Consider the following 12,866-nt stretch of genomic DNA (forward strand, 5'->3'; position numbering starts at 1 on the left):
AGAGTTGTGTAGCAGTGCTCCAGTGTGTTGTGTCGCTGTGATGAGGTGTGATGCTGTGATGAGTTGTGTTGCTGTGATGAGTTGTGTAGCCCAGCAGACCTGTTGTCCAGAGGTGATCTGATCCTGACTGGATCTTCACTCCTGTTGTTCCAGCAGCTCAGATCTTCTCAGACACTGATCCTGCAGCCCAGAGGAGACCAGTCCCTGACCCCAGGACAGATGTTCCAGAGGTGACCAGTCCCCTGACCCCAGGACAGATGTTCCAGTGGTGACCAGTCCCCTGACCCCAGGACAGATGTTCCAGTGGTGACCCATCCAGCCCTCTCTGTGCTCCAGCTGTGACATCAGGAGAAGTCTCACTGTCACCATGGCCACAGGTAACTCTGACTCCCAGCAGGGGGCGCTGGTGTCCCTGCCCTGGGGGTAGGTCGCTTCTCTCCTGCTGGAGTACAGTCTTCTGGAGAAACACTTCTCTCCTGCTGGAGTACAGTCTTCTGGAGAAGGACGCTTCTCTCCTGCTGTAGTACAGTCGTCTGGAGAAGAATGCTTCTCTCCTGCTGTAGTACAGTGGTCTGGAGAAGGACGCTTCTCTCCTGCTGTAGTACAGTCGTCTGGAGAAGGACGCCTCTCTCCTGCTGTAGTACAGTCGTCTGGAGAAGAACGCTTCTCTCCCGCTGTAGTACAGTCGTCTGGAGAAGGACGCTTCTCTCCCGCTGTAGGACAGTCGTCTGGAGAAGGACGCTTCTCTCCCGCTGTAGTACAGTCGTCTGGAGAAGGACGCTTCTCTCCCGCTGTAGGACAGTCGTCTGGAGAAGGACGCTTCTCTCCCGCTGTAGGACAGTCGTCTGGAGAAGAACCTGGTTTGAGGTTCGATCTGAATAAATACAGTGGTCAGTGTTTTTTTCCTGTGTCCTGTGGTCTCCTGTGAAGTGACACAGCTGTGAGTGAGTGTCCTCTGTTTCCTTGCAGGTCCTGACCGAGGCAACGAGCTCCCAGTGCCCAGTGTAGGGGCTGCTGCTTCCAGTCACAGTGTTTCCAGTGTTCCCAGTGAGCTGTGTCTGGTGCTGCTGGGTGGGAGAGGCGCTGGGAAGAGCTCCTCACCGAGGACCCTGCTGTGTGGCTCTCCGTTTGAGCTCCTGGACGCTGAGTCAGCCCCACGACAGTGTGTGAAGAGAGAGGGGGATGTGGGGGGCCGGCGAGTGATCGTGGTCAAGACCCCTGACCTGCTGGACCCCCAGCTCTTCTCCACCCAGACCGCGGCCCGTTGTTTACAGCTCTCGAACCCGGGACCCCACGCCTTCCTGTTCGCGCTGCCAGTCTACGAGTTCGCCAGTGAGCACCAGGGGGCGCTGGACTCCGTCAGGAGGCTGTTCGGGGAGGGAGCTGTCCGGCGCACTCTGGTGGTGTTGACTCCTGGGGACCCAGGGGGGCAGAGTGTGGAGTCCCACCCTGAGCTGCGCCACCTGCTGGAGAAGTCTGGGATCTGCTACCATGAGCTGGACACCACGGACCCCAGCGAGGACACGCAGGGGACACGGCTGCTGGAGGAGATCGACAGGATGGTGGCCAAGTGCGGAGGAGGTGTCTACCAGGGTGAGCTGGGGGGGAGACAGAGCGAGATGAAGACAGGGGACACAGCAGTGGACAGCAGGTCTGCTGTCCTGTATCAGTCTGCTCTACAAGCTGTTGTCCACACAGAGAGCTCTGAAAGACAGGAGCCAGCTGGAGTGTCACCACCCTCTTCATCATCATCACTCCATCAGCAAGAAGGCTTGTGTCTGATCTCTCAAGTCAGTCAGTCTGACGAGAGACAGACGCCCACCTGCTCTTAGGACAGTCCCCAGTAAAACTGTATGCTGATAGAGCAGAAATGTGCTGTTCCCCTTCCCATTATTATAATGTTCATAAAAATCTGATGGCCTCACAGGAAGTCAGGTGATGCCCACAGGTGTGTCATTAAAATTAAACTCTGCATTGACCTGAGATTAACTCAACTGACCTCTCTCTGTTCCAGGTCCCTTTCCTCCTAAAACCCTGAGGGTGACCTCTGTGACCTCCAGCAGTGTCTCTCTCAGCTGGGACAGGCCTGACAACATGATCACTGATCTACACAAGGAGTTTAAGATCAAGTACAGAGATACTAGAGGAGATCAGAGTAAAACCATCAGCTGGGACACAAGAGCTACAGACATGACTGGTCTCAGTCCAGGAAGAGAATATACATTCACACTCTGCACTGCTGTGGGAGACAGTGTTGAGAGCAGTGGTGTGTCAGTCAGGGTCTGTACAGGTGAGGAGTCAGTCTGTGTCCCAGGAGTGTCCAGTCTTACAGTTGTGTCTGTGAAGTTCTGTTACACTTCTGCTACTAATTGTTCTGAATGTATTGAAAGAGGATGACAATGAGGCTGTTTGACACAGTATTGATCTGTTAAAATGACTGTGTTCTTGTAATAATCCAACTGTTTGGTGGGACTAGTAAACTGGACCACTCGCTAGAGAAAGGGGAAACTGTACAGGTCAGGATTATTCCTGGAGCATGCTGACAGGAGAGCAGAGCAGCGCTGCACACAGACAGCCTGGCGCTGCACTCCAGTGACTCAGAGGCCGAAGGGCTTCACAGAGCAGTAGTGAGGAACCCGACTAAGCACAGGAGAAAAGAGAACTAGAGACTCAGAGAAAACAAGCTGGAGGGACTCAGGGGCTCAGCTCAATAGCAGAGCGCAGAGTGGAGGCAGAGCTGCCCTTGAACTGCTCTGTGCCACCTGAGGTGGGTGAGGTACTGTAGTCAACTACCTCCAGGTGATCCAGGTCTCCAGTCGAGTCTGTGTCCATGGCAACCTGCGCTGAGCGACAGGGGGGTGGAGCAGAGGCCGGCTTCCATGGCAACGCTAGCAGAACAGCAGGGCTGGGCATGACAGGACTTAGCAGATTTGAGGGACTGATTTGCAGATAACAATAGCATTGGTGGAAAACCTCATATCAGTGACAATCAATTTGCTGTTCAATTAAACTGATTTCTACTGTTGATTTAATATGTTGTGTAGAGATGAGCACAAATATCACCTGGACTGTCAGTCTGATCTCACTGTACCTTTCTCTTCCTCAGCTCCTCTTCCTCCTGATAATCTCAGGGTGACCACTGTGACCTCCAGCAGTGTCTCTCTCAGCTGGGACAGGCCTGACAACATGATCACTGATCTACACAAGGAGTTTAAAATAAATTCCGAAAGTGCTGAATTATTAGTAACACAGAAACTCAGCTGGGACACAAGAGCTACAGACATGACTGATCTGAGTCCAGGAAGAGAATATACATTCACACTCTGCACTGTTGTGGGAGACAGTGTTGAGAGCAGTGGTGTGTCAGTCAGGGTCTGTACAGGTGAGGAGTATTGCTGGAGTCAGTCTGTGTCCCAGGAGAGTTCAGTGTTGATGCTGTATATGTTACTGGTGATGATGGTGTCACTGGTACTGGTACATTGGTCAGTAGGGGGATCTGGGGGTGAAAGGGATTGTGGGTTTGTGGAGGACGTTGTTGATATCACTGTGTTCATTACAGGTTTCACAGAACACCAGACTGTTCAAGAAAGATATTTTACCTTTGATTGACTAGATGAAATAACTGAAAAACAGCCAGAACATTAATACAATGAATAAATATACAGTATGTCTCCTTTTTGTAATCAGTATCTCAGTATGTGTCAGAGATCTCTGGGACTGTCAGTCTGATCTCACTGTACCCTTCTCTTCCTCAGCTCCTCTTCCTCCTCAGAATCTCAGGGTGACCACTGTGACCTCCAGCAGTGTCTCTGTCAGCTGGGACAGGCCTGACAACATGATCACTGATCTACACAAGGAGTTTAAGATCAAGTACAGAGATACTGGAGGAGATCAGAGTAAACCCATCAACTGGGACACAAGAGCTACAGACATGACTGGTCTGAGTCCAGGAAGAGAATATACATTCACACTCTGCACTGCTGTGGGAGACAGTGTTGAGAGCAGTGGTGTGTCAGTCAGGGTCTGTACAGGTGAGGAGTATTCCTGGCGTCAGTCTGTGTCCCAGGAGTGTCCAGTGTTGATGCTGTATCAATAGCTGATAACAATTTACTACCATTACATTATCAATAATATTGAAAATCTTCAATATTAGTTAAAGACATGAGCCACTGGACGTGTGATTGATTTGTCATTTCACTATAAGCTCTAAATGATTTAAACAGTGAGTTAGTGATAATGTCAGATTGTATAAAGTAACTTGAAATGTTGAAAAAAAACTAGGTTCTTCAATAAGACCAGTTTTAAAAAACTGAATGAAATGATAAAATAATTTCTACAGGGATGTTCATATCAGTGTGTAGAGATGTGTCAGAGATCACTGGGAGTGTCTCTCTGATCTCACTACCTTTCTCTTCCTCAGTTCCTCTTCCTCCTCAGAATCTCAGGGTGACCTCTGTGACCTCCAGCAGTGTCTCTCTCAGCTGGGACAGGCCTGTCGACATGATCACTGATCTACACAAGGAGTTTAAGATCAAGTACAGAGATACTGGAGGAGATCAGAGTAAACCCATCAGCTGGGACACAAGAGCTACAGACATGACTGGTCTGAGTCCAGGAAGAGAATATACATTCACACTCTGCACTGCTGTGGGAGACAGTGTTGAGAGCAGTGGTGTGTCAGTCAGGGTCTGTACAGGTGAGGAGTATTCCTGGAGTCAGTCTGTGTCCCAGGAGTGTCCAGTGTTGGTGCTGTATCAATAGCTGATAACAATTTACTACCATTACATTATCAATAATATTGAAAATCTTCAATATTAGTTAAAGACATGAGCCGCTGGACGTGTGATTGATTTGTCATTTCACTATGAGCTCTAAATGATTTAAACAGTGAGTTAGTGATAATGTCAGATTGTATAAAGTAACTTAAAATGTTGAAAAAAAACTAGGTTCTTCAATAAGACCAGTTTTAAAAAACTGAATGAAATGATAAAATAATTTCTACAGGGATGTTCATATCAGTGTGTAGAGACGTGTCAGAGATCACCGGGACTATCAATCTGATCTCACTGTACTCTCCTCTTCCTCAGCTCCTCTTCCTCCTCAGAATCTCAGGGTGACCTCTGTGACCTCCAGCAGTGTCTCTCTCAGCTGGGACAGGCCTGACAACATGATCACTGATCTACACAAGGAGTTTAAGATCAAGTACAGAGATACTGGAGGAGATCAGAGTAAACCCATCAGCTGGGACACAAGAGCTACAGACATGACTGGTCTGAGTCCAGGAAGAGAATATACATTCACACTCTGCACTGCTGTGGGAGACAGTGTTGAGAGCAGTGGTGTGTCAGTCAGGGTCTGTACAGGTGAGGAGTATTCCTGGAGTCAGTCTGTGTCCCAGGAGAGTCCAGTGCTTATGGTGCATGTGACTAATAATAATTAATTGTTGTTGTTGTTGTTGTTGTTCTTATTATTATTGGTTAATTCTTTTAATTTTTGCTAGAATGTTGATTTCAATTCTTCTCAAAGTGACAGTAGTGAGGGAAAATATGGTTATTTAAAGTAGTATTAATTAATTTAATTATGCATTTTAAAGGTTGCAAAAAAGTTTTGCAGTTCCTAATTGAAATCATTTTTAATATGGAGTGCTTTGCATCATTCAAGAACAGATACTGTAGGTTATTCAATAAAACATTAAATGATATCTACAGTTGTATTAAGATCAGTGTGTAAAATTGAGATCAGAGATCACCTGGACTGTCAGTCTGATCTCACTGTACCCTTCTCTTCCTCAGCTCCTCTTCCTCCTCAGAATCTCAGGATGACCTCTGTGACCTCCAGCAGTGTCTCTCTCAGCTGGGACAGGCCTGACAACATGGAGACTGATCTACACAAGGAGTTTAAGATCAAGTACAGAGATACTGGAGGAGATCAGAGTAAACCCATCAGCTGGGACACAAGAGCTACAGACATGACTGGTCTGAGTCCAGGAAGAGAATATACATTCACACTCTGCACTGCTGTGGGAGACAGTGTTGAGAGCAGTGGTGTGTCAGTCAGGGTCTGTACAGGTGAGGAGTATTCCTGGAGTCAGTCTGTGTCCCAGCAGTGTCCAGTGTTGATGCTGTATGTGTTAGTGACAAAAAGCTCTGTCATAATGTCAGGCTGTCAGTTACAGGAATGTCATTTTACAAGTCTCCTGATATTGCTGTGAAGGCTGCTGTACAGGTGAGACACAGAGACCAGCAGTTCTGACTCCTCTGGACTGTGATCACTCTCTCTCTTCAATCTGACTAGCGCTTTTGGTGTCCACAGGAGTGTTCACAGAAATGTGCAGCTCTGAGTTCAGGAATAATGAGACAATTGGTCTGATCCAACTGACCTCTCTCTGTTCCAGGTCCCTTTCCTCCTAAAAACCTGAGGGTGACCTCTGTGACCTCCAGCAGTGTCTCTCTCAGCTGGGACTGGCCTGACGACATGGAGGCTGAGACACAGAAGGAGTTTAAGATCAAGTACAGAGATACTGGAGGAGATCAGAGTAAACCCATCAGCTGGGACACAAGAGCTACAGACATGACTGGTCTGAGTCCAGGAAGAGAATATACATTCACACTCTGCACTGTTGTGGGAGACAGTGTTGAGAGCAGTGGTGTGTCAGTCAGGGTCTGTACAGGTGAGGAGTATTCCTGGAGTTAGTCTGTGTCCAAGGAGAGTCCAGTGTTGATGCTGTATCTGTGTCTCGTGATGATGGTGTCACTGATACTGGTACAGTGGTCAGCAGGGGGGTCTGGGAGTGAAGTGGATTGTGGGTGTGAGAGGGAAGTCACTGAGAGCACTGTGTTCATTACATAGTTTAGAGCAAATTTTAAGTTTTTATGAGTGACCTAATAGTTCATATAGAACAGATACCATCACTGACAAGAGCTAGGTTGTTATACAAGATCAATGCCATGATCTCTTAAAGTTTGTTAATGTCAGTGTCTCAGGATGTGTCAGAGATCTCTGGGGCTGTCATTCTGATCTCACTGTACTCTCCTATTCCTCAGCTCCTCTTCCTCCTCAGAATCTCAGGATGACCTCTGTGACCTCCAGCAGTGTCTCTCTCAGCTGGGACAGGCCTGACAACATGATCACTGATCTACACAAGGAGTTTAAGATCAAGTACAGAGATACTGGAGGAGATCAGAGTAAACCCATCAGCTGGGACACAAGAGCTACAGACATGACTGGTCTGAGTCCAGGAAGAGAATATACATTCACACTCTGCACTGCTGTGGGAGACAGTGTTGAGAGCAGTGGTGTGTCAGTCAGGGTCTGTACAGGTGAGGAGTATTCCTGGAGTCAGTCTGTGTCCCAGCAGTGTCCAGTGTTGATGCTGTATCTGTGACCTGTCACATTAAATATGTTATAAATATGTCTGAATATTCTGAACCATTGGACTGATTGCTAGGATTGAGTTACATCCTAATGCCTGTTAATCAGAGACAAATCGCTGTTGTGTCCAGTGTTAATGCCACATCTCTGACCAATAATTATAATAGTACTTATTATCAGTTGTTAGTTCTTTTTATTTTTACTAGAACATTGATTTCAATTCTTCTCAAAGTGATAGTAGTGAGGAGAAATATGGTTATTTAAAGTAGTGTTGATTAATTATGCATTTGTAATGTTGCATAATTTTATTGCAGTTTCAATTTGAAATCATATGAAAGATGAACCACCTCTTATCACTCAAAAACATTGTTATTCAATAAAACATTCAATGCCATCTGCAGTTGTGTGCAGTTGTGGTTGTACAAGATCAGTGTGTAGACTTGAGTTCAGAGATCACCTGGACTGTCAGTCTGATCTCACTGTACCCTTCTCTTCCTCAGTTCCTCTTCCTCCTCAGAATCTCAGGATGACCTCTGTGACCTCCAGCAGTGTCTCTCTCAGCTGGGACAGGCCTGACAACATGATCACTGATCTACACAAGGAGTTTAAGATCAAGTACAGAGATACTGGAGGAGATCAGAGTAAACCCATCAGCTGGGACACAAGAGCTACAGACATGACTGGTCTGAGTCCAGGAAGAGAATATACATTCACACTCTGCACTGCTGTGGGAGACAGTGTTGAGAGCAGTGGTGTGTCAGTCAGGGTCTGTACAGGTGAGGAGTATTCCTGGAGTCAGTCTGTGTCCCAGGAGAGTCCAGTGCTTATGGTGCATGTGACTAATAATAATTAATTGTTGTTGTTGTTCTTATTATTATTGGTTAATTCTTTTAATTTTTGCTAGAATGTTGATTTCAATTCTTCTCAAAGTGACAGTAGTGAGGGAAAATATGGTTATTTAAAGCAGTATTAATTAATTTAATTATGCATTTTAAAGGTTGCAAAAAAGTTTTGCAGTTCCTAATTGAAATCATTTTTAATATGGAGTGCTTTGCATCATTCAAGAACAGATACTGTAGGTTATTCAATAAAACATTAAATGATATCTACAGTTGTATTAAGATCAGTGTGTAAAATTGAGTTCAGAGATCACCTGGACTGTCAGTCTGATCTCACTGTACCCTTCTCTTCCTCAGCTCCTCTTACTCCTGCAAATCTCAGGATGACCTCTGTGACCTCCAGCAGTGTCTCTCTCAGCTGGGACAGGCCTGACAACATGATCACTGATCTACACAAGGAGTTTAAGATCAAGTACAGAGATACTGGAGGAGATCAGAGTAAACCCATCAGCTGGGACACAAGAGCTACAGACATGACTGGTCTGAGTCCAGGAAGAGAATATACATTCACACTCTGCACTGGTGTGGGAGACAGTGTTGAGAGCAGTGGTGTGTCAGTCAGGGTCTGTACAGGTGAGGAGTATTCCTGGAGTCAGTCTGTGTCCCAGGAGTGTCCAGTGTTGATGCTGTATCTGTGACCTGTCACATTAAATATGTTATAAATATGTCTGAATATTCTGAACCATTGGACTGATTGCTAGGATTGAGTTACATCCTAATGCCTGTTAATCAGAGACAAATCGCTGTTGTGTTCAGTGTTAATGCCACATCTCTGACCAATAATTATAATAGTAGTTATTATCAGTTGTTAGTTCTTTTCATTTTTACTAGGACATTGATTTCAATTCTTCTCAAAGTGACAGTAGTGAGGAGAAATATGGTTATTTAAAGTAGTATTGATTAATTATGCATTTGTAATGTTGCATAATTTTATTGCAGTTTCAATTTGAAATCATATGAAAGATGAACCACCACTTATCACTCAAAAACATTGTTATTCAATAAAACATTCAATGCCATCTGCAGTTGTGTGCAGTTGTGGTTGTACAAGATCAGTGTGTAGACTTGAGCTTAGAGATCACAGGGGCTGTCAGTCTGATCTCACTGTACTCTCCACTTCCTCAGCTCCTCTTCCTCCTCAGAATCTCAGGATGACCTCTGTGACCTCCAGCAGTGTCTCTCTCAGCTGGGACAGGCCTGACAACATGATCACTGATCTACACAAGGAGTTTAAGATCAAGTACAGAGATACTGGAGGAGATAACAGTAAACCCATCAGCTGGGACACAAGAGCTACAGACATGACTGGTCTGAGTCCAGGAAGAGAATATACATTCACACTCTGCACTGCTGTGGGAGACAGTGTTGAGAGCAGTGGTGTGTCAGTCAGGGTCTGTACAGGTGAGGAGTATTCCTGGAGTCAGTCTGTGTCCCAGGAGAGTCCAGTGCTTATGGTGCATGTGACTAATAATAATTAATTGTTGTTGTTGTTGTTGTTCTTATTATTATTGGTTAATTCTTTTAATTTTTGCTAGAATGTTGATTTCAATTCTACTCAAAGTGACAGTAGTGAGGGAAAATATGGTTATTTAAAGTAGTATTAATTAATTTAATTATGCATTTTAAAGGTTGCAAAAAAGTTTTGCAGTTCCTAATTGAAATCATTTTTAATATGGAGTGCTTTGCATCATTCAAGAACAGATACTGTAGGTTATTCAATAAAACATTAAATGATATCTACAGTTGTATTAAGATCAGTGTGTAAAATTGAGTTCAGAGATCACCTGGACTGTCAGTCTGATCTCACTGTACCCTTCTCTTCCTCAGCTCCTCTTCCTCCTCAGAATCTCAGGGTGACCTCTGTGACCTCCAGCAGTGTCTCTCTCAGCTGGGACAGGCCTGACAACATGATCACTGATCTACACAAGGAGTTTAAGGTCAAGTACAGAGATACTGGAGGAGATCAGAGTAAACCCATCAGCTGGGACACAAGAGCTACAGACATGACTGGTCTGAGTCCAGGAAGAGAATATACATTCACACTCTGCACTGCTGTGGGAGACAGTGTTGAGAGCAGTGGTGTGTCAGTCAGGGTCTGTACAGGTGAGGAGTATTCCTGGAGTCAGTCTGTGTCCCAGCAGTGTCCAGTGTTGATGCTGTATGTGTTAGTGACAAAAAGCTATGTCATAATGTCAGGCTGTCAGTTACAGGAATGTCATTTTACAGGTCTCCTGATATTGCTGTGAAGGCTGCTGTACAGGTGAGACACAGAGACCAGCAGTTCTGACTCCTCTTGGCTGTGATCACTCTCTCTCTTCAATCTGACTAGCGCTTTTGGTGTCCACAGGAGTGTCCACAGAAATGTGCAGCTCTGAGTTCAGGAATAATGAGACAATTGGTCTGATCCAACTGACCTCTCTCTGTTCCAGGTCCCTTTCCTCCTAAAAACCTGAGGGTGACCTCTGTGACCTCCAGCAGTGTCTCTCTCAGCTGGGACTGGCCTGACGACATGGAGGCTGAGACACAGAAGGAGTTTAAGATCAAGTACAGAGATACTGGAGGAGATCAGAGTAAACCCATCAGCTGGGACACAAGAGCTACAGACATGACTGGTCTGAGTCCAGGAAGAGAATATACATTCACACTCTGCACTGCTGTGGGAGACAGTGTTGAGAGCAGTGGTGTGTCAGTCAGGGTCTGTACAGGTGAGGAGTATTCCTGGAGTCAGTCTGTGTCCAAGGAGAGTCCAGTGTTGATGCTGTATCTGTGTCTCGTGATGATGGTGTCACTGATACTGGTACAGTGGTCAGCAGGGGGGTCTGGGAGTGAAGTGGATTGTGGGTGTGAGAGGGAAGTCACTGAGAGCACTGTGTTCATTACATAGTTTAGAGCAAATTTTAAGTTTTTATGAGTGACCTAATAGTTCATATAGAACAGATACCATCACTGACAAGAGCTAGGTTGTTATACAAGATCAATGCCATGATCTCTTAAAGTTTGTTAATGTCAGTGTCTCAGGATATGTCAGAGATCTCTGGGGCTGTCATTCTGATCTCACTGTACTCTCCTATTCCTCAGCTCCTCTTCCTCCTCAGAATCTCAGGATGACCTCTGTGACCTCCAGCAGTGTCTCTCTCAGCTGGGACAGGCCTGACAACATGATCACTGATCTACACAAGGAGTTTAAGATCAAGTACAGAGATACTGGGGGAGATCAGAGCAAACCCATCAGCTGGGACACAAGAGCTACAGACATGACTGGTCTGAGTCCAGGAAGAGAATATACATTCACACTCTGCACTGCTGTGGGAGACAGTGTTGAGAGCAGTGGTGTGTCAGTCAGTGTCTGTACAGGTGAGGAGTATTCCTGGAGTCAGTCTGTGTCCCAGGAGTGTCCAGCGTGATGCTGTATCTGTGACCTCTCACATTAAATATGTTATAAATATGTCTGAATATTCTGAACCATTGGACTGATTGCTAGGATTGAGTTACATCCTAATGACTGTTAATCAGAGACAAATCGCTGTTGTGTCCAGTGTTAATGCCACATCTCTGACCAATAATTATAATAGTACTTATTATCAGTTGTTAGTTCTTTTAATTTTTACTAGAACATTGATTTCAATTCTTCTCAAAGTGACAGTTGTGAGGAGAAATATGGTTATTTAAAGTAGTATTGATTAATTATGCATTTGTAATGTTGCATAATTTTATTGCAGTTTCAATTTGAAATCATATGAAAGATGAACCACCTCTTATCACTCAAAAACATTGTTATTCAATAAAACATTCAATGCCATCTGCAGTTGTGGTTGTACAAGATCAGTGTGTAGACTTGAGCTCAGAGATCACAGGGGCTGTCAGTCTGATCTCACTGTACTCTCCTCTTCCTCAGCTCCTCTTCCTCCTCAGAATCTCAGGGTGACCTCTGTGATCTCCAGCAGTGTCTCTCTCAGCTGGGACAGGCCTGACAACATGATCACTGATCTACACAAGGAGTTTAAGATCAAGTACAGAGATACTGGAGGAGATAACAGTAAACCCATCAGCTGGGACACAAGAGCTACAGACATGACTGGTCTGAGTCCAGGAAGAGAATATACATTCACACTCTGCACTGCTGTGGGAGACAGTGTTGAGAGCAGTGTTGTGTCAGTCAGGGTCTGTACAGGTGAGGAGTATTCCTGGAGTCAGTCTGTGTCCCAGGAGAGTCCAGTGCTTATGGTGCATGTGACTAATAATAATTAATTGTTGTTATTGTTGTTGTTGTTCTTATTATTATTGGTTAATTCTTTTAATTTTTGCTAGAATGCTGATTTCAATTCTTCTCAAAGTGACAGTAGTGAGGGAAAATATGGTTATTTAAAGCAGTATTAATTAATTTAATTATGCATTTTAAAGGTTGCAAAAAAGTTTTGCAGTTCCTAATTGAAATCATTTTTAATATGGAGTGCTTTGCATCATTCAAGAACAGATACTGTAGGTTATTCAATAAAACATTAAATGATATCTACAGTTGTATTAAGATCAGTGTGTAAAATTGAGATCAGAGATCACCTGGACTGTCAGTCTGATATCACTGTACAGTACTCTCCT

Source organism: Atractosteus spatula, assembly GCF_055471065.1.
Source record: "Atractosteus spatula isolate fAtrSpa1 chromosome 10 unlocalized genomic scaffold, fAtrSpa1.hap1 SUPER_10_unloc_1, whole genome shotgun sequence".
Taxonomy (NCBI): Eukaryota; Metazoa; Chordata; class Actinopteri; order Semionotiformes; family Lepisosteidae; genus Atractosteus; species Atractosteus spatula.